At 32.3% G+C, this 20924-nt stretch overlaps 8 non-coding genes and 23 pseudogenes across 8 annotated transcripts; 26 read left to right on the forward strand and 5 right to left on the reverse strand.

Annotated features, from left to right (window-relative positions):
• Positions 1 to 9966: 9966 nt before the first annotated feature.
• Positions 9967 to 10069, reverse strand: LOC149659363 (5S ribosomal RNA; annotated as a pseudogene).
• Positions 10070 to 10206: 137 nt separating this feature from the next.
• Positions 10207 to 10325, reverse strand: LOC149659364 (5S ribosomal RNA; annotated as a pseudogene).
• Positions 10326 to 10672: 347 nt separating this feature from the next.
• On the reverse strand, positions 10673 to 10791 carry LOC149659365 (5S ribosomal RNA; annotated as a pseudogene).
• Positions 10792 to 10928: 137 nt separating this feature from the next.
• Positions 10929 to 11047, reverse strand: LOC149659366 (5S ribosomal RNA; annotated as a pseudogene).
• A 137-nt stretch (positions 11048 to 11184) lies between these two features.
• Positions 11185 to 11303, reverse strand: LOC149659367 (5S ribosomal RNA; annotated as a pseudogene).
• A 359-nt stretch (positions 11304 to 11662) lies between these two features.
• LOC149659368 (5S ribosomal RNA) lies at positions 11663 to 11782 on the forward strand (annotated as a pseudogene).
• Positions 11783 to 11903: 121 nt separating this feature from the next.
• LOC149659369 (5S ribosomal RNA) lies at positions 11904 to 12023 on the forward strand (annotated as a pseudogene).
• Positions 12024 to 12159: 136 nt separating this feature from the next.
• Positions 12160 to 12278, forward strand: LOC149659370 (5S ribosomal RNA). Its single transcript, XR_016369655.1, has one exon. It is a non-coding gene; the product is annotated as a 5S ribosomal RNA (ribosomal RNA).
• A 138-nt stretch (positions 12279 to 12416) lies between these two features.
• LOC149659371 (5S ribosomal RNA) lies at positions 12417 to 12519 on the forward strand (annotated as a pseudogene).
• A 345-nt stretch (positions 12520 to 12864) lies between these two features.
• Positions 12865 to 12967, forward strand: LOC149659372 (5S ribosomal RNA; annotated as a pseudogene).
• Positions 12968 to 13328: 361 nt separating this feature from the next.
• Positions 13329 to 13447, forward strand: LOC149659373 (5S ribosomal RNA; annotated as a pseudogene).
• A 135-nt stretch (positions 13448 to 13582) lies between these two features.
• LOC149659374 (5S ribosomal RNA) lies at positions 13583 to 13701 on the forward strand (annotated as a pseudogene).
• Positions 13702 to 13821: 120 nt separating this feature from the next.
• On the forward strand, positions 13822 to 13940 carry LOC149659375 (5S ribosomal RNA). Its single transcript, XR_016369462.1, has one exon. It is a non-coding gene; the product is annotated as a 5S ribosomal RNA (ribosomal RNA).
• A 356-nt stretch (positions 13941 to 14296) lies between these two features.
• LOC149659376 (5S ribosomal RNA) lies at positions 14297 to 14415 on the forward strand. The gene has a single exon (XR_016369716.1). It is a non-coding gene; the product is annotated as a 5S ribosomal RNA (ribosomal RNA).
• Positions 14416 to 14551: 136 nt separating this feature from the next.
• On the forward strand, positions 14552 to 14670 carry LOC149659377 (5S ribosomal RNA). Its single transcript, XR_016369726.1, has one exon. It is a non-coding gene; the product is annotated as a 5S ribosomal RNA (ribosomal RNA).
• Positions 14671 to 15030: 360 nt separating this feature from the next.
• LOC149659378 (5S ribosomal RNA) lies at positions 15031 to 15149 on the forward strand (annotated as a pseudogene).
• A 583-nt stretch (positions 15150 to 15732) lies between these two features.
• LOC149659379 (5S ribosomal RNA) lies at positions 15733 to 15835 on the forward strand (annotated as a pseudogene).
• Positions 15836 to 16196: 361 nt separating this feature from the next.
• Positions 16197 to 16315, forward strand: LOC149659380 (5S ribosomal RNA; annotated as a pseudogene).
• Positions 16316 to 16450: 135 nt separating this feature from the next.
• Positions 16451 to 16569, forward strand: LOC149659381 (5S ribosomal RNA; annotated as a pseudogene).
• A 120-nt stretch (positions 16570 to 16689) lies between these two features.
• LOC149659382 (5S ribosomal RNA) lies at positions 16690 to 16808 on the forward strand. Its single transcript, XR_016369236.1, has one exon. It is a non-coding gene; the product is annotated as a 5S ribosomal RNA (ribosomal RNA).
• Positions 16809 to 17391: 583 nt separating this feature from the next.
• Positions 17392 to 17494, forward strand: LOC149659383 (5S ribosomal RNA; annotated as a pseudogene).
• Positions 17495 to 17855: 361 nt separating this feature from the next.
• LOC149659384 (5S ribosomal RNA) lies at positions 17856 to 17974 on the forward strand (annotated as a pseudogene).
• Positions 17975 to 18109: 135 nt separating this feature from the next.
• On the forward strand, positions 18110 to 18228 carry LOC149659385 (5S ribosomal RNA; annotated as a pseudogene).
• A 120-nt stretch (positions 18229 to 18348) lies between these two features.
• On the forward strand, positions 18349 to 18467 carry LOC149659386 (5S ribosomal RNA). Its single transcript, XR_016369463.1, has one exon. It is a non-coding gene; the product is annotated as a 5S ribosomal RNA (ribosomal RNA).
• A 356-nt stretch (positions 18468 to 18823) lies between these two features.
• Positions 18824 to 18942, forward strand: LOC149659387 (5S ribosomal RNA). The gene has a single exon (XR_016369717.1). It is a non-coding gene; the product is annotated as a 5S ribosomal RNA (ribosomal RNA).
• A 136-nt stretch (positions 18943 to 19078) lies between these two features.
• On the forward strand, positions 19079 to 19197 carry LOC149659388 (5S ribosomal RNA). Its single transcript, XR_016369194.1, has one exon. It is a non-coding gene; the product is annotated as a 5S ribosomal RNA (ribosomal RNA).
• A 360-nt stretch (positions 19198 to 19557) lies between these two features.
• Positions 19558 to 19676, forward strand: LOC149659389 (5S ribosomal RNA; annotated as a pseudogene).
• A 135-nt stretch (positions 19677 to 19811) lies between these two features.
• On the forward strand, positions 19812 to 19930 carry LOC149659390 (5S ribosomal RNA; annotated as a pseudogene).
• A 120-nt stretch (positions 19931 to 20050) lies between these two features.
• On the forward strand, positions 20051 to 20169 carry LOC149659391 (5S ribosomal RNA; annotated as a pseudogene).
• A 136-nt stretch (positions 20170 to 20305) lies between these two features.
• LOC149659392 (5S ribosomal RNA) lies at positions 20306 to 20424 on the forward strand (annotated as a pseudogene).
• A 360-nt stretch (positions 20425 to 20784) lies between these two features.
• On the forward strand, positions 20785 to 20903 carry LOC149659393 (5S ribosomal RNA; annotated as a pseudogene).
• The last annotated feature ends 21 nt before the right edge of the window (positions 20904 to 20924 follow it).

Below are 20924 nucleotides of genomic sequence, written 5' to 3' on the forward strand. Positions count from 1 at the left end.
TTTTGAGAATTTTTTCACTATTTTAAAATATAACCACTGAAACCACTATTTTTGTTCTTTTTGCTTTAATTCAAGCAAATATAACGATATTCATTCAAAAAACTGTTCAAATTCAATTTTCAATAAGAAATCGTTGTCACGGATTTTGTATCTTGAAGAAAAAAAACATGCGATTTTTTCGATACACTTTTGAATGCATTTTTTTCTGGACAAATTTTTGACCGAATTCAAATTAATTACCTATAAAATACTCATTAAAAGTGATTTCATCTCGATAGATCAATAAATAAAATTGAACCTCGATTTTTAATAACATTTTCAAAATCGACGTTTCTCGGCCAGAGAAAAACATTTTGAGAATTTTTTCACTATTTTAAAATATAACCATTGAAACCATTATTTTTGTACTTTTTGCTTTAATTCAAGCAAATATAACGATATTCATCCAAAAAACTGTTAAAATTCAATTTCCAATAAGAAATCGTTGTCACGGATTTTGTATCTTGAAGAAAAAAAACATGCGATTTTTTCGGTACACTTTTTAATGAATTTTTTTTCTGGACAAATTTTTGACCGAATTCAGCTTATTTACCTATAAAATACTCATTAAAAGTGATTTCATATCGATTGATCAATAGATAAAAATGTACCTTTATTTTTTATAACATTTTCAAAATCGACTTTTCTCTGCCAGAGAAGCACATTTTGAGAATTTTTTCACTATTTTAAAATATAACCACTGAAACCACTATTTTTGTACTTTTTGCTTTAATTCAAGCAAATGTAACAATATTCATTCAAAAAACTGTTCAAATTCAATTTTCAATAAGAAATCGTTGTCACGGATTTTGTATCTTGAAGAAAATAAACATGCGATTTTTTCGGTACACTTTTTAATGCATTTTTTTCTGGACAAATGTTTGACCGAATTCAAATAAATTACATATAAAATACTCATCAAAAGTGATTTCATTTCGATTGATCAATAAATAAAAATGAACCTCGATTTTTAATAATATTTTGAAAATCGACGTTTCTCGGCCAGAGAAAAACATTTTGAGAATTTTTTCACTATTTTAAAATATAACCATTGAAACCACTATTTTTGTACTTTTTCTTTAATTCAATTAAATATAACGATATTCATTCAAAAAATTGTTCAAATTCAATTTTCAATAAGAAATCGTTGTCACGGATTTTGTATCTTGAAGAATAAAAACATGCGATTTTTTCGGTACACTTTTGAATGCATTTTTTTCTGGACAAACTTTTGACCGAATTCAGCTTTATTACCTATAAAATACTCATTAAAAGTGATTTCATCTCGATTGATCAATAAATAAAATTGAACCTCGATTTTTAATATCATTTTCAAAATCGACGTTTCTCGGCCAGAGAAAAACATTTTGAGAATTTTTTCACTATTTTAAAATATAACCATTGAAACCATTATTTTTGTACTTTTTGCTTTAATTCAAGCAAATATAACGATATTCATCCAAAAAACTGCTAAAATTCAATTTCCAATAAGAAATCGTTGTCACGGATTTTGAATCTTGAAGAAAAAAAACATGCGATTTTTTCGGTACACTTTTGAATGCATTTTTTTTCTGGACAAATTTTTACAGAATTCAGCCTTATTACCTATAAAATACTCATTAAAAGTGATTTCATATCGATTGATCAATAAATAAAAATGTACCTTTATTTTTAATAACATTTTCAAAATCGACGTTTCTCGGCCAGAGAAGCACATTTTGAGAATTTTTTCACTATTTTAAAATATAACCACTGAAACCACTATTTTTGTTCTTTTTGCTTTAATTCAAGCAAATATAACGATATTCATTCAAAAAACTGTTCAAATTCAATTTTCAATAAGAAATCGTTGTCACGGATTTTGCATCTTGAAGAAAAAAAACATGCGATTTTTTCAGTAAACTTTTTAATGCATTTTTTTCTGGACAAATATTTGACCGAATTCAAATTAATTACCTATAAAATACTCACTAAAAGTGATTTCATTTCGATTGATCAATAAATAAAAATGAACCTCGATTTTTAATAATATTTTGAAAATCGACGTTTCTCGGCCAGAGAAAAACATTTTGAAAATTTTTTCACTATTTTAAAATATAACCATTGAAACCACTATTTTTGTACTTTTCGCTTTAATTCAATTAAATATAACGATATTCATTCAAAAAATTGTTCAAATTCAATTTTCAATAAGAAATCGTTGTCACGGATTTTGTATCTTGAAGAAAAAAAACATGCGATTTTTTCGATACACTTTTGAATGCATTTTTTTCTGGACAAATTTTTGACCGAATTCAAATTAATTACCTATAAAATACTCATTAAAAGTGATTTCATCTCGATAGATCAATAAATAAAATTGAACCTCGATTTTTAATAACATTTTCAAAATCGACGTTTCTCGGCCAGAGAAAAACATTTTGAGAATTTTTTCACTATTTTAAAATATAACCATTGAAACCATTATTTTTGTACTTTTTGCTTTAATTCAAGCAAATATAACGATATTCATCCAAAAAACTGTTAAAATTCAATTTCCAATAAGAAATCGTTGTCACGGATTTTGTATCTTGAAGAAAAAAAACATGCGATTTTTTCGGTACACTTTTTAATGAATTTTTTTCTGGACAAATTTTTGACCGAATTCAGCTTATTTACCTATAAAATACTCATTAAAAGTGATTTCATATCGATTGATCAATAGATAAAAATGTACCTTTATTTTTTATAACATTTTCAAAATCGACTTTTCTCTGCCAGAGAAGCACATTTTGAGAATTTTTTCACTATTTTAAAATATAACCACTGAAACCACTATTTTTGTACTTTTTGCTTTAATTCAAGCAAATGTAACAATATTCATTCAAAAAACTGTTCAAATTCAATTTTCAATAAGAAATCGTTGTCACGGATTTTGTATCTTGAAGAAAAAAAACATGCGATTTTTTCGGTACACTTTTTAATGCATTTTTTTCTGGACAAATGTTTGACCGAATTCAAATAAATTACCTATAAAATACTCATCAAAAGTGATTTCATTTCGATTGATCAATAAATAAAAATGAACCTCGATTTTTAATAATATTTTGAAAATCGACGTTTCTCGGCCAGAGAAAAACATTTTGAGAATTTTTTCACTATTTTAAAATATAACCATTGAAACCACTATTTTTGTACTTTTTTTTAATTCAATTAAATATAACGATATTCATTCAAAAAATTGTTCAAATTCAATTTTCAATAAGAAATCGTTGTCACGGATTTTGTATCTTGAAGAAAAAAAACATGCGATTTTTTCGGTACACTTTTGAATGCATTTTTTTCTGGACAAACTTTTGACCGAATTCAGCTTTATTACCTATAAAATACTCATTAAAAGTGATTTCATCTCGATTGATCAATAAATAAAATTGAACCTCGATTTTTAATAACATTTTCAAAATCGACGTTTCTCGGCCAGAGAAAAACATTTTGAGAATTTTTTCACTATTTTAAAATATAACCATTGAAACCATTATTTTTGTACTTTTTGCTTTAATTCAAGCAAATATAACGATATTCATCCAAAAAACTGCTAAAATTCAATTTCCAATAAGAAATCGTTGTCACGGATTTTGAATCTTGAAGAAAAAAAACATGCGATTTTTTCGGTACACTTTTGAATGCATTTTTTTTCTGGACAAATTTTTACAGAATTCAGCCTTATTACCTATAAAATACTCATTAAAAGTGATTTCATATCGATTGATCAATAAATAAAAATGTACCTTTATTTTTAATAACATTTTCAAAATCGACGTTTCTCGGCCAGAGAAGCACATTTTGAGAATTTTTTCACTATTTTAAAATATAACCACTGAAACCACTATTTTTGTTCTTTTTGCTTTAATTCAAGCAAATATAACGATATTCATTCAAAAAACTGTTCAAATTCAATTTTCAATAAGAAATCGTTGTCACGGATTTTGCATCTTGAAGAAAAAAAAACATGCGATTTTTTCAGTAAACTTTTTAATGCATTTTTTTCTGGACAAATATTTGACCGAATTCAAATTAATTACCTATAAAATACTCACTAAAAGTGATTTCATTTCGATTGATCAATAAATAAAAATGAACCTCGATTTTTAATAATATTTTGAAAATCGACGTTTCTCGGCCAGAGAAAAACATTTTGAAAATTTTTTCACTATTTTAAAATATAACCATTGAAACCACTATTTTTGTACTTTTCGCTTTAATTCAATTAAATATAACGATATTCATTCAAAAAATTGTTCAAATTCAATTTTCAATAAGAAATCGTTGTCACGGATTTTGTATCTTGAAGAAAAAAAACATGCGATTTTTTCGGTACACTTTTTAATGAATTTTTTTCTGGACAAATATTTGACCGAATTCAAATAAATTACCTATAAAATACTCATTAAAAGTGATTTCATATCGATTGATCAATAAATAAAAATGTACCTCGAGTTTTAATAACGTTTTCAAAATCGACGTTTCTCGGCCAGAGAAGCACATTTTGAGAATTTTTTCACTATTTTAAAATATAACCACTGAAACCATTATTTTTGTACTTTTTGCTTTAATTCAAGCAAATATAACGATATTCATACAAAAAAACTGTTAAAATTCAATTTCCAATCAGAAATCGTTGTCATGGATTTTGTATCTTGAAGAAAAAATTCATGCGATTTTTTCGCTACACTTTTGAATGCATTTTTTTCCTACAAATTTTTTACCGAATTCAGCTTTATTACCTATAAAATACTCATTAAAAGTGATTTCATGTCGATTGATCAATAAATAAAATTGAACCTCGAATTTTAATTACATTTTGAAAATCGACGTTTCTCGGCCAGAGAAGCACATTTTGAGAATTTTTTCACTATTTTCAAATATAACCACTGAAACCATTTTTTTTGTACTCTTTGCTTTAATTCAAGCAAATATAACGATATACATCCAAAAAACTGTTAAAATTCAATTTCCAATAAGAAATCGTTGTCACGGATTTTGTATCTTGAAGAAAAAAATATGCGATTTTTTCGGTACACTTTTGAATGCATTTCTTTCTGGACAAATTTTTGACCGAATTCAGCTTATTTACCTATAAAATACTCATTAAAAGTGATTTCATATCGATTGATCAATAAATAAAAATGTACCTTTATTTTTAATAACATTTTCAAAATCGACGTTTCTCGGCCAGAGAAGCACATTTTGAGAATTTTTTCACTATTTTAAAATATAACCACTGAAACCACTATTTTTGTTCTTTTTGCTTTAATTCAAGCAAATATAACGATATTCATTCAAAAAACTGTTCAAATTCAATTTTCAATAAGAAATCGTTGTCACGGATTTTGTATCTTGAAGAAAAAAAACATGCGATTTTTTCGATACACTTTTGAATGCATTTTTTTCTGGACAAATTTTTGACCGAATTCAAATTAATTACCTATAAAATACTCATTAAAAGTGATTTCATCTCGATAGATCAATAAATAAAATTGAACCTCGATTTTTAATAACATTTTCAAAATCGACGTTTCTCGGCCAGAGAAAAACATTTTGAGAATTTTTTCACTATTTTAAAATATAACCATTGAAACCATTATTTTTGTACTTTTTGCTTTAATTCAAGCAAATATAACGATATTCATCCAAAAAACTGTTAAAATTCAATTTCCAATAAGAAATCGTTGTCACGGATTTTGTATCTTGAAGAAAAAAAACATGCGATTTTTTCGGTACACTTTTTAATGAATTTTTTTTCTGGACAAATTTTTGACCGAATTCAGCTTATTTACCTATAAAATACTCATTAAAAGTGATTTCATATCGATTGATCAATAGATAAAAATGTACCTTTATTTTTTATAACATTTTCAAAATCGACTTTTCTCTGCCAGAGAAGCACATTTTGAGAATTTTTTCACTATTTTAAAATATAACCACTGAAACCACTATTTTTGTACTTTTTGCTTTAATTCAAGCAAATGTAACAATATTCATTCAAAAAACTGTTCAAATTCAATTTTCAATAAGAAATCGTTGTCACGGATTTTGTATCTTGAAGAAAATAAACATGCGATTTTTTCGGTACACTTTTTAATGCATTTTTTTCTGGACAAATGTTTGACCGAATTCAAATAAATTACATATAAAATACTCATCAAAAGTGATTTCATTTCGATTGATCAATAAATAAAAATGAACCTCGATTTTTAATAATATTTTGAAAATCGACGTTTCTCGGCCAGAGAAAAACATTTTGAGAATTTTTTCACTATTTTAAAATATAACCATTGAAACCACTATTTTTGTACTTTTTCTTTAATTCAATTAAATATAACGATATTCATTCAAAAAATTGTTCAAATTCAATTTTCAATAAGAAATCGTTGTCACGGATTTTGTATCTTGAAGAATAAAAACATGCGATTTTTTCGGTACACTTTTGAATGCATTTTTTTCTGGACAAACTTTTGACCGAATTCAGCTTTATTACCTATAAAATACTCATTAAAAGTGATTTCATCTCGATTGATCAATAAATAAAATTGAACCTCGATTTTTAATATCATTTTCAAAATCGACGTTTCTCGGCCAGAGAAAAACATTTTGAGAATTTTTTCACTATTTTAAAATATAACCATTGAAACCATTATTTTTGTACTTTTTGCTTTAATTCAAGCAAATATAACGATATTCATCCAAAAAACTGCTAAAATTCAATTTCCAATAAGAAATCGTTGTCACGGATTTTGAATCTTGAAGAAAAAAAACATGCGATTTTTTCGGTACACTTTTGAATGCATTTTTTTTCTGGACAAATTTTTACAGAATTCAGCCTTATTACCTATAAAATACTCATTAAAAGTGATTTCATATCGATTGATCAATAAATAAAAATGTACCTTTATTTTTAATAACATTTTCAAAATCGACGTTTCTCGGCCAGAGAAGCACATTTTGAGAATTTTTTCACTATTTTAAAATATAACCACTGAAACCACTATTTTTGTTCTTTTTGCTTTAATTCAAGCAAATATAACGATATTCATTCAAAAAACTGTTCAAATTCAATTTTCAATAAGAAATCGTTGTCACGGATTTTGCATCTTGAAGAAAAAAAACATGCGATTTTTTCAGTAAACTTTTTAATGCATTTTTTTCTGGACAAATATTTGACCGAATTCAAATTAATTACCTATAAAATACTCACTAAAAGTGATTTCATTTCGATTGATCAATAAATAAAAATGAACCTCGATTTTTAATAATATTTTGAAAATCGACGTTTCTCGGCCAGAGAAAAACATTTTGAAAATTTTTTCACTATTTTAAAATATAACCATTGAAACCACTATTTTTGTACTTTTCGCTTTAATTCAATTAAATATAACGATATTCATTCAAAAAATTGTTCAAATTCAATTTTCAATAAGAAATCGTTGTCACGGATTTTGTATCTTGAAGAAAAAAAACATGCGATTTTTTCGATACACTTTTGAATGCATTTTTTTCTGGACAAATTTTTGACCGAATTCAAATTAATTACCTATAAAATACTCATTAAAAGTGATTTCATCTCGATTGATCAATAAATAAAATTGAACCTCGATTTTTAATAACATTTTCAAAATCGACGTTTCTCGGCCAGAGAAAAACATTTTGAGAATTTTTTCACTATTTTAAAATATAACCATTGAAACCATTATTTTTGTACTTTTTGCTTTAATTCAAGCAAATATAACGATATTCATCCAAAAAACTGCTAAAATTCAATTTCCAATAAGAAATCGTTGTCACGGATTTTGAATCTTGAAGAAAAAAAACATGCGATTTTTTCGGTACACTTTTGAATGCATTTTTTTTCTGGACAAATTTTTACAGAATTCAGCCTTATTACCTATAAAATACTCATTAAAAGTGATTTCATATCGATTGATCAATAAATAAAAATGTACCTTTATTTTTAATAACATTTTCAAAATCGACGTTTCTCGGCCAGAGAAGCACATTTTGAGAATTTTTTCACTATTTTAAAATATAACCACTGAAACCACTATTTTTGTTCTTTTTGCTTTAATTCAAGCAAATATAACGATATTCATTCAAAAAACTGTTCAAATTCAATTTTCAATAAGAAATCGTTGTCACGGATTTTGCATCTTGAAGAAAAAAAAACATGCGATTTTTTCAGTAAACTTTTTAATGCATTTTTTTCTGGACAAATATTTGACCGAATTCAAATTAATTACCTATAAAATACTCACTAAAAGTGATTTCATTTCGATTGATCAATAAATAAAAATGAACCTCGATTTTTAATAATATTTTGAAAATCGACGTTTCTCGGCCAGAGAAAAACATTTTGAAAATTTTTTCACTATTTTAAAATATAACCATTGAAACCACTATTTTTGTACTTTTCGCTTTAATTCAATTAAATATAACGATATTCATTCAAAAAATTGTTCAAATTCAATTTTCAATAAGAAATCGTTGTCACGGATTTTGTATCTTGAAGAAAAAAAACATGCGATTTTTTCGGTACACTTTTTAATGCATTTTTTTCTGGACAAATGTTTGACCGAATTCAAATAAATTACCTATAAAATACTCATTAAAAGTGATTTCATTTCGATTGATCAATAAATAAAAATGAACCTCGATTTTTAATAATATTTTGAAAATCGACGTTTCTCGGCCAGAGAAAAACATTTTGAGAATTTTTTCACTATTTTCAAATATAACCACTGAAACCATTTTTTTTGTACTTTTTGCTTTAATTCAAGCAAATATAACGATATACATCCGAAAAACTGTTAAAATTCAATTTCCAATAAGAAATCGTTGTCACGGATTTTGTATCTTGAAGAAAAAAATATGCGATTTTTTCGGTACACTTTTGAATGCATTTTTTTCTGGACAAATTTTTGACCGAATTCAGCTTATTTACCTATAAAATACTCATTAAAAGTGATTTCATTTCGATTGATCAATAAATAAAAATGAACCTCGATTTTTAATAACATTTTCAAAATCGACGTTTCTCGGCCAGAGAAAAACATTTTGAGAATTTTTTCACTATTTTAAAATATAACCATTGAAACCATTATTTTTGCACTTTTTGCTTTAATTCAAGCAAATATAACGATATTCATCCAAAAAACTGCTAAAATTCAATTTCCAATAAGAAATCGTTGTCACGGATTTTGTATCTTGAAGAAAAAAAACATGCGATTTTTTCGGTACACTTTTTAATGAATTTTTTTCTGGACAAATTTTTGACCGAATTCAGCTTATTTACCTATAAAATACTCATTAAAAGTGATTTCATATCGATTGATCAATAAATAAAAATGTACCTCGAGTTTTAATAACATTTTCAAAATCGACGTTTCTCGGCCAGAGAAGCACATTTTGAGAATTTTTTCACTATTTTAAAATATAACCACTGAAACCATTATTTTTGTACTTTTTGCTTTAATTCAAGCAAATATAACGATATTCATACAAAAAACTGTTAAAATTCAATTTCCAATAAGAAATCGTTGTCACGGATTTTGTATCTTGAAGAAAAAAAACATGCGATTTTTTCGGTACACTTTTTAATGAATTTTTTTCTGGACAAATTTTTGACCGAATTCAGCTTATTTACCTATAAAATACTCATTAAAAGTGATTTCATATCGATTGATCAATAGATAAAAATGTACCTTTATTTTTAATAACATTTTTCAAAATCGACGTTTCTCGGCCAGAGAAGCACATTTATATTTTAAAATATAACCATTGAAATTAATAATTTGAATTCAATTAAACTTCATCTTTATAAAACAATAACAAAAAGAAGATATGTTTGCTTTTTTCATATCTGGTGGATTTTAAAAGAGGAAACAAAAAGGAAAAAGCCAACGGCACGCAGTGTTCCCAAGTACTGACTGCGCTCGACGCTGCTTAACTTCGGTGATCGGACGAGAACCGGTGTTTTCAGCGTGATATGGCCGTTGCCGAGCGTGCTAGATAATAATTCGAATTTAAATTAAGTGAGACAAATTAACCTTCATCTTTTTAAAACAATAACAAAAAGAAAATATTTTTGCTTTTTTCATACCTATTGGAATTAAAAAGAGGAAAAAAAAATTAAAAAGCCAACGGCACGCAGTGTTATAAAGTGGTCTCCCTCCCAAGTACTGACTGCGCTCGACGCTGCTTAACTTCGGTGATCGGACGAGAACCGTTGTTTTCAGCGTGATATGGCCGTTACCGAAAGTGCTATTTAATAATTTGAATTTAATTAACTTTCATCTTTATAAAACAATATCAAAATGAAGATATGTTTGGTTTTTTCATATCTGGTGGAATTTAAAAGAGGATATAAAAGTGAAAAAGCCAACGTCACGCAGTGTTTCCAAGTACTGATTGCGCTCGACGCTGCTTAACTTCGGTGATCGGACGAGAACCGTTGTTTTCAGCGTGATATGGCCGTCACCGAAAGTGCTATTTAACAATTTGAATTTAATTAAATTTCATCTTTATAAAACAATAACAAAAAGAAGATATGTTTGGTTTTTTCATATCTATTGGAATTTAAAAGAGGAAAAAAAAGTGAAAAAGCCAACGGCACGCAGTGTTCCTAAGTGGTCTCCCTCCCAAGTATTGACTGCGCTCGACGCTTCTTAATTTCGGTGATCGGACGAGAACCGGTGTTTTCAGCGTGTTATGGCCGTTGCCAAGTGTGCTAGATAATAATTCGAATTTAAATTAAGTGAGACAATTTGACCTTCATCTTTTTAAAACAATAACAAAAAGAAAATATGTTTGCTTTTTTCATATCTATTGGAATTTAAAAGAGGAAAAAAAATTAAAAAAGCCAACGGCACGCAGTGTTCCTAAATGGTCTCCCTCCCAAGTACTGACTGCGCTCGACGCTGCTTAACTTCGGTGATAGGACTAGAACCGGTGTTTTCAGCGTGATATGGCCGTTGCCGAGAGTGCTAGTTAATAATTCGAATTTAAATTAATTGAGACAAATTAACCTTCATCTTTTTAAAACTATAACAAAAAGAAAATATGTTTGCTTTTTTCATATCTATTGGAATTTAAAAAAGGAAAAAAAAGTGAAAAAGCCAACGGCACGCAGTGTTCCTAAGTGGTCTCCCTCCCAAGTACTGACTGCGCTCGACGCTTCTTAACTTCGGTGATCGGACGAGAAACAGTGTATTCAGCATGATATGGCCGTTGCCGAGAGTGCTAGTTAATAATTTGAATTCAATTAACCTTCATCTTTATAAAACAATAACAAAAAGAAGATATGTTTGCTTTTTTTCATATCTGGTGGAATTAAAAAGAGGAAACAAAAAGGAAAAAGCCAACGGCACGCTGTGTTCCCAAGTACTGACTGAGCTCGACGGTGCTTAACTTCGGTGATCGGACGAGTACCGGTGTTTTCAGCGTGATATGGCCGCTGCTGAGAGTGCTAGATAATAATTCGAATTTAAATTAAGTGAGACAAATTGACCTTCATCTTTTTGTTATTGTTTTAAAAAGATGAAAGTCAAATTGTCTCACTTAATTTAAATTCGAATTATTATCTATCACTCTAGGCAACGGCCATATCACTCTGAAAACACCGGTTCTCGTCCGATCACCGAAGTTAAGCAACGTCGAGCGCAGTCAGTACTTGGGAGCGAGACCACTTTTGGAACACTGCGTGCCGTTGGCTTTTTCACTTTTTTTCCACTTTTAAATTCCAATAGATATGAAAAAAGCAAACATATCTTCTTTTTGTTATTGTTTTATAAAGATGAAGGTTAAATAAATTCAAATTATTAAATAGCACTCTTGGCAACGGCCATAACACGCTGAAAACACCGGTTCTCGTCCAATCACCGAAGTTAAGCAACGTCGAGCGCAGTCAGTACTTGGGAGCGAGACCACTTTTGGAACACTGCGTGCCGTTGGCTTTTTCACTTTTTTTCCTCTTTTAAATTCCAATAGATATGAAAAAAGCAAACATATTTTCTTTTTGTTATTGTTTTAAAAAGATGATGGTTAATTTGTCTCACTTAATTTAAATTCGAATTATTATCTAGCACTCTCGGCAACGGCCATATCACGCTGAAAACACCGGTTCTCGTCCGATCACCGAAGTTAAGCAGCGTCGAGCGCAGTCAGTACTTGGGAGGGAGACCACTTAGGAACACTGCGTGCCGTTGGCTTTTTCACTTTTTTTTCCTCTTTTAAATTCCTATAGATATGAAAAAAAGCAAACATATTTTCTTTTTGTTATTGTTTTAAAAAGATGAAGGTCAATTTGTCTCAGATAATTTAAATTCGAATTATTATCTAGCACTCTCGGCAACGGCCATATCACGCTGAAAACACCGGTTCTCGTCCGATCACCGAATTTAAGCAGCGTCGAGCGCAGTCAGTACTTAGGCACACTGCGTGCCGTTGGCTTTTTCCTTTTTGTTTCCTCTTTTAAATTCCAATAGATATGAAAAAACCAAACATATCTTCTTTTTGATATTGTTTTATAAAGATGAAAGTTAATTAAATTCAAATTATTAACTAGCCCTCGGCAACGGCCATATCACGCTGAATACACCGGTTTTCGTCCGATCACCAAAGTTAAGCAGCGTCGAGCGCAGTCAGTACTTGGGAACACAGCGTGCCGTTGGCTTTTTCCTTTTTGTTTCGTCTTTTAAATTCCACCAGATATGAAAAAAGCAAACATATCTTCTTTTTGTTATTGTTTTATAAAGATGAAGTTTAATTGAATTCAAATTATTAACTAGCACTCTCGGCAACGGCCATATCATGCTGAATACACCGGTTCTCGTCCGTTCACCGAAGTTAAGCAGCGTCGAGCGCAGTCAGTACTTGGGAACACTGCGTGCCGTTGGCTTATTCCTTTTTGATTCCTCTTTTAAATTCCATCAGATATGAAAAAACCAAACATATCTTCTTTTTGTTATTGTTTTATAAATATGAAAGTTAATTTGTCTCACTTAATTTAAATTCGAATTATTATCTAGCACTCTCAGCAACGGCCATATCACGCAGAAAACACCGGTTCTCGTCCGATCACCGAAGTTAAGCAGCGTCGAGCGCAGTCAGTACTTGGGAACACTGCGTGCCTTTGGCTTTTTCCTTTTTGTTTCCTCTTTTAAATTCCTCCAGATATAAAAAAGCAAACATATCTTCTTTTTGATATTGTTTTATAAAGATGAAAGTGAATTAAATTGAAATTATTAACAAGCACTCTCGGCAACGGCCGTATCACGCTGAATCCACCGGTTCTCGTCCGATCATCGAAGTTAAGCAGCGTCGAGCGCAGTCAGTACTTGGGAGGGAGACCACTTAGGAACACTGCGTGCCGATGGCTTTTAATTTTTTTTCCTCTTTTAAATTCCAATAGATATGAAAAAAGCAAACTTATTTTCTTTTTGTTATTGTTTTAAAAAGATGAAGGTCAATATGTCTCACTTAATTTAAATTCGAATTATTATCTAGCACTCTCAGCAACGGCCATATCACGCTGAAAACACCGGTTCTCGTCCGATCACCGAAATTAAGCAGCGTCGAGCGCAGTCAGTACTTGGGAGGAAGACCACTTAGGAACACTGCGTGCCGTTGGTTTATCACTTTTTTTCCACTTTTAAATTCCAATAGATATGAAAAAAGCAAACATATCTTCTTTTTGTTATTGTTTTATAAAGACGAAGGTTAATTAAATTCAAATTATTAAATAGCACTCTCGGCAACGGCCATATCACGCTGAAAACACCGGTTCTCGTCCGATCACCGAAGTTAAGCAGCGTCGAGCGCAGTCAGTACTTGGGAGGCAGACCACTTGGGAACACTGCGTGCCGTTGGCTTTTTCACTTTTTTTTCCTGTTTTAAATTCCAACAGATATGAAAAAAGCAAACTTATTTTCTTTTTGTTATTGTTTTAAAAAGATGAAGGTTAATTTGTCTCACTTAATTTAAATTCGAATTATTAACTAACACTCTCGGCAACGGCCATATCACGTTGAAAACACCGGTTCTAGTCCTATCACCGAAGTTAAGCAGCGTCGAGCGCAGTCAGTAATTGGAAACTCTGCGTGCCGTTGGCTTTTTCACTTTTGTTTCCTCTTTTAAATTCCACCAGATATAAAAAAGCAAACATATCTTTTTTATATTTTTATAAAGATGAAGGTTAATTAAATTCAAATTATTAAGTAGCACTCTCGGCAACGGCCATATCATGCTGAATACACCGGTTCTCGTCCGATCACCGAAGTTAAGCAGCGTCGAGCGCAGTCAGTACTTGGGAGGGAGACCACTTAGGAACACTACGTGCCGTAGGCTTTTTCACTTTTTTTTCACTTTTAAATTCCAATAGATATGAAAAAAGCAAACTTATTTTCTTTTTGTTATTGTTTTAAAAAGATGAAGGTCAATTTGTCTCACTTAATTTAAATTCGAATTACTATCTAGCACTCTCAGCAACGGCCATATCACGCTGAAAACACCGGTTCTCGTCCGATCACCGAAGTTAAGCAGCGTCGAGCGCAGTCAGTACTTGGGAGGGAGACCACTTAGGAACACTACGTGCCGTAGGCTTTTTCACTTTTTTTTCACTTTCAAATTCCAATGGATATGAAAAAAGCAAACTTATTTTCTTTTTGTTATTGTTTTCAAAAGATGAAGGTCAATTTGTCTCACTTAATTTAAATTCGAATTACTATCTAGCACTCTCAGCAACGGCCATATCACGCTGAAAACACCGGTTCTCGTCCGATCACCGAAGTTAAGCAGCGTCGAGCGCGGTCAGTACTTGGGAACACTGCGTGCCTTTGGCTTTTTCCTTTTTGTTTCCTCTTTTAAATTCCTCCAGATATAAAAAAGCAAACATATCTTCTTTTTGATATTGTTTTATAAAGATGAAAGTGAATTAAATTGAAATTATTAACAAGCACTCTCGGCAACGGCCATATCACGCTGAATCCACCGGTTCTCGTCCGATCATCGAAGTTAAGCAGCGTCGAGCGCAGTCAGTACTTGGGAGGGAGACCACTTAGGAACACTGCGTGCCGATGGCTTTTAATTTTTTTTCCTCTTTTAAATTCCAATAGATATGAAAAAAGCAAACTTATTTTCTTTTTGTTATTGTTTTAAAAAGATGAAGGTCAATATGTCTCACTTAATTTAAATTCGAATTATTATCTAGCACTCTCAGCAACGGCCATATCACGCTGAAAACACCGGTTCTCGTCCGATCACCGAAGTTAAGCAGCGTCGTGCGCAGTCAGTACTTGGGAACACTGCGTGCCTTTGGCTTTTTCCTTTTTGCTTCCTCTTTTAAATTCATCCAGATATGAAAAAAGCAAACATATCTTCTTTTTGATATTGTTTTATAAAGATGAAAGTTAATTAAATTCAAATTATTAACTAGCCCTCGGCAACGGCCATATCACGCTGAATACACCGGTTTTCGTCCGATCACCAAAGTTAAGCAGCGTCGAGCGCAGTCAGTACTTGGGAACACAGCGTGCCGTTGGCTTTTTCCTTTTTGTTTCGTCTTTTAAATTCCACCAGATATGAAAAAAGCAAACATATCTTCTTTTTGTTATTGTTTTATAAAGATGAAGTTTAATTGAATTCAAATTATTAACTAGCACTCTCGGCAACGGCCATATCATGCTGAATACACCGGTTCTCGTCCGTTCACCGAAGTTAAGCAGCGTCGAGCGCAGTCAGTACTTGGGAACACTGCGTGCCGTTGGCTTATTCCTTTTTGATTCCTCTTTTAAATTCCATCAGATATGAAAAAACCAAACATATCTTCTTTTTGTTATTGTTTTATAAATATGAAAGTTAATTTGTCTCACTTAATTTAAATTCGAATTATTATCTAGCACTCTCAGCAACGGCCATATCACGCAGAAAACACCGGTTCTCGTCCGATCACCGAAGTTAAGCAGCGTCGAGCGCAGTCAGTACTTGGGAACACTGCGTGCCTTTGGCTTTTTCCTTTTTGTTTCCTCTTTTAAATTCCTCCAGATATAAAAAAGCAAACATATCTTCTTTTTGATATTGTTTTATAAAGATGAAAGTGAATTAAATTGAAATTATTAACAAGCACTCTCGGCAACGGCCGTATCACGCTGAATCCACCGGTTCTCGTCCGATCATCGAAGTTAAGCAGCGTCGAGCGCAGTCAGTACTTGGGAGGGAGACCACTTAGGAACACTGCGTGCCGATGGCTTTTAATTTTTTTTCCTCTTTTAAATTCCAATAGATATGAAAAAAGCAAACTTATTTTCTTTTTGTTATTGTTTTAAAAAGATGAAGGTCAATATGTCTCACTTAATTTAAATTCGAATTATTATCTAGCACTCTCAGCAACGGCCATATCACGCTGAAAACACCGGTTCTCGTCCGATCACCGAAATTAAGCAGCGTCGAGCGCAGTCAGTACTTGGGAGGAAGACCACTTAGGAACACTGCGTGCCGTTGGTTTATCACTTTTTTTCCACTTTTAAATTCCAATAGATATGAAAAAAGCAAACATATCTTCTTTTTGTTATTGTTTTATAAAGACGAAGGTTAATTAAATTCAAATTATTAAATAGCACTCTCGGCAACGGCCATATCACGCTGAAAACACCGGTTCTCGTCCGATCACCGAAGTTAAGCAGCGTCGAGCGCAGTCAGTACTTGGGAGGCAGACCACTTGGGAACACTGCGTGCCGATGGCTTTTAATTTTTTTTCCTCTTTTAAATTCCAATAGATATGAAAAAAGCAAACTTATTTTCTTTTTGTTATTGTTTTAAAAAGATGAAGGTCAATATGTCTCACTTAATTTAAATTCGAATTATTATCTAGCACTCTCAGCAACGGCCATATCACGCTGAAAACACCGGTTCTCGTCCGATCACCGAAGTTAAGCAGCGTCGTGCGCAGTCAGTACTTGGGAACACTGCGTGCCTTTGGCTTTTTCCTTTTTGCTTCCTCTTTTAAATTCATCCAGATATGAAAAAAGCAAACATATCTTCTTTTTGATATTGTTTTATAAAGATGAAAGTTAATTAAATTCAAATTATTAACTAGCCCTCGGCAACGGCCATATCACGCTGAATACACCGGTTTTCGTCCGATCACCAAAGTTAAGCAGCGTCGAGCGCAGTCAGTACTTGGGAACACAGCGTGCCGTTGGCTTTTTCCTTTTTGTTTCGTCTTTTAAATTCCACCAGATATGAAAAAAGCAAACATATCTTCTTTTTGTTATTGTTTTATAAAGATGAAGTTTAATTGAATTCAAATTATTAACTAGCACTCTCGGCAACGGCCATATCATGCTGAATACACCGGTTCTCGTCCGTTCACCGAAGTTAAGCAGCGTCGAGCGCAGTCAGTACTTGGGAACACTGCGTGCCGTTGGCTTATTCCTTTTTGATTCCTCTTTTAAATTCCATCAGATATGAAAAAACCAAACATATCTTCTTTTTGTTATTGTTTTATAAATATGAAAGTTAATTTGTCTCACTTAATTTAAATTCGAATTATTATCTAGCACTCTCAGCAACGGCCATATCACGCAGAAAACACCGGTTCTCGTCCGATCACCGAAGTTAAGCAGCGTCGAGCGCAGTCAGTACTTGGGAACACTGCGTGCCTTTGGCTTTTTCCTTTTTGTTTCCTCTTTTAAATTCCTCCAGATATAAAAAAGCAAACATATCTTCTTTTTGATATTGTTTTATAAAGATGAAAGTGAATTAAATTGAAATTATTAACAAGCACTCTCGGCAACGGCCGTATCACGCTGAATCCACCGGTTCTCGTCCGATCATCGAAGTTAAGCAGCGTCGAGCGCAGTCAGTACTTGGGAGGGAGACCACTTAGGAACACTGCGTGCCGATGGCTTTTAATTTTTTTTCCTCTTTTAAATTCCAATAGATATGAAAAAAGCAAACTTATTTTCTTTTTGTTATTGTTTTAAAAAGATGAAGGTCAATATGTCTCACTTAATTTAAATTCGAATTATTATCTAGCACTCTCAGCAACGGCCATATCACGCTGAAAACACCGGTTCTCGTCCGATCACCGAAATTAAGCAGCGTCGAGCGCAGTCAGTACTTGGGAGGAAGACCACTTAGGAACACTGCGTGCCGTTGGTTTATCACTTTTTTTCCACTTTTAAATTCCAATAGATATGAAAAAAGCAAACATATCTTCTTTTTGTTATTGTTTTATAAAGACGAAGGTTAATTAAATTCAAATTATTAAATAGCACTCTCGGCAACGGCCATATCACGCTGAAAACACCGGTTCTCGTCCGATCACCGAAGTTAAGCAGCGTCGAGCGCAGTCAGTACTTGGGAGGCAGACCACTTGGGAACACTGCGTGCCGTTGGCTTTTTCACTTTTTTTTCCTGTTTTAAATTCCAACAGATATGAAAAAAGCAAACTTATTTTCTTTTTGTTATTGTTTTAAAAAGATGAAGGTTAATTTGTCTCACTTAATTTAAATTCGAATTATTAACTAACACTCTCGGCAACGGCCATATCACGTTGAAAACACCGGTTCTAGTCCTATCACCGAAGTTAAGCAGCGTCGAGCGCAGTCAGTAATTGGAAACTCTGCGTGCCGTTGGCTTTTTCACTTTTGTTTCCTCTTTTAAATTCCACCAGATATAAAAAAGCAAACATATCTTTTTTATATTTTTATAAAGATGAAGGTTAATTAAATTCAAATTATTAAGTAGCACTCTCGGCAACGGCCATATCATGCTGAATACACCGGTTCTCGTCCGATCACCGAAGTTAAGCAGCGTCGAGCGCAGTCAGTACTTGGGAGGGAGACCACTTAGGAACACTACGTGCCGTAGGCTTTTTCACTTTTTTTTCACTTTTAAATTCCAATAGATATGAAAAAAGCAAACTTATTTTCTTTTTGTTATTGTTTTAAAAAGATGAAGGTCAATTTGTCTCACTTAATTTAAATTCGAATTACTATCTAGCACTCTCAGCAACGGCCATATCACGCTGAAAACACCGGTTCTCGTCCGATCACCGAAGTTAAGCAGCGTCGAGCGCAGTCAGTACTTGGGAGGGAGACCTCTTAGGAACACTACGTGCCGTAGGCTTTTTCACTTTTTTTTCACTTTCAAATTCCAATAGATATGAAAAAAGCAAACTTATTTTCTTTTTGTTATTGTTTTAAAAAGATGAAGGTCAATTTGTCTCACTTAATTTAAATTCGAATTACTATCTAGCACTCTCAGCAACGGCCATATCACGCTGAAAACACCGGTTCTCGTCCGATCACCGAAGTTAAGCAGCGTCGAGCGCGGTCAGTACTTGGGAACACTGCGTGCCTTTGGCTTTTTCCTTTTTGTTTCCTCTTTTAAATTCCTCCAGATATAAAAAAGCAAACATATCTTCTTTTTGATATTGTTTTATAAAGATGAAAGTGAATTAAATTGAAATTATTAACAAGCACTCTCGGCAACGGCCATATCACGCTGAATCCACCGGTTCTCGTCCGATCATCGAAGTTAAGCAGCGTCGAGCGCAGTCAGTACTTGGGAGGGAGACCACTTAGGAACACTGCGTGCCGATGGCTTTTAATTTTTTTTCCTCTTTTAAATTCCAATAGATATGAAAAAAGCAAACTTATTTTCTTTTTGTTATTGTTTTAAAAAGATGAAGGTCAATATGTCTCACTTAATTTAAATTCGAATTATTATCTAGCACTCTCAGCAACGGCCATATCACGCTGAAAACACCGGTTCTCGTCCGATCACCGAAATTAAGCAGCGTCGAGCGCAGTAAGTACTTGGGAGGAAGACCACTTAGGAACACTGCGTGCCGTTGGTTTTTCACTTTTTTTCCACTTTCAAATTCCAATAGATATGAAAAAAGCAAACATATCTTCTTTTTGTTATTGTTTTATAAAGACGAAGGTTAATTAAATTCAAATAATTAAATAGCACTCTCGGCAACGGCCATATCACGCTGAAAACACCGGTTCTCGTCCGATCACCGAAGTTAAGCAGCGTCGAGCGCAGTCAGTACTTGGGAGGGAGAACACTTAGGAACACTACGTGCCGTAGGCTTTTTCACTTTTTTTTCACTTTTAAATTCCAATAGATATGAAAAAAGCAAACTTATTTTCTTTTTGTTATTGTTTTAAAAAGATGAAGGTCAATTTGTCTCACTTAATTTAAATTCGAATTACTATCTAGCACTCTCAGCAACGGCCATATCACGCTGAAAACACCGGTTCTCGTCCGATCACCGAAGTTAAGCAGCGTCGAGCGCAGTCAGTACTTGGGAGGGAGACCACTTAGGAACACTACTTGCCGTAGGCTTTTTCACTTTTTTTTCACTTTTAAATTCCAATAGATATGAAAAAAGCAAACTTATTTTCTTTTTGTTATTGTTTTAAAAAGATGAAGGTCAATTTGTCTCACTTAATTTAAATTCGAATTACTATCTAGCACTCTCAGCAACGGCCATATCACGCTGAAAACACCGGTTCTCGTCCGATCACCGAAGTTAAGCAGCGTCGAGCGCGGTCAGTACTTGGGAACACTGCGTGCCTTTGGCTTTTTCCTTTTTGTTTCCTCTTTTAAATTCCTCCAGATATAAAAAAGCAAACATATCTTCTTTTTGATATTGTTTTATAAAGATGAAAGTGAATTAAATTGAAATTATTAACAAGCACTCTCGGCAACGGCCATATCACGCTGAATCCACCGGTTCTCGTCCGATCATCGAAGTTAAGCAGCGTCGAGCGCAGTCAGTACTTGGGAGGGAGACCACTTAGGAACACTGCGTGCCGATGGCTTTTAATTTTTTTTCCTCTTTT

The sequence above is a fragment of the Phalangium opilio genome, unplaced genomic scaffold (assembly GCF_054372755.1).
Source record: "Phalangium opilio isolate 3A_F unplaced genomic scaffold, DU_Popi_V2 ptg000070l_1, whole genome shotgun sequence".
NCBI classification, from domain to species: domain Eukaryota; kingdom Metazoa; phylum Arthropoda; class Arachnida; order Opiliones; family Phalangiidae; genus Phalangium; species Phalangium opilio.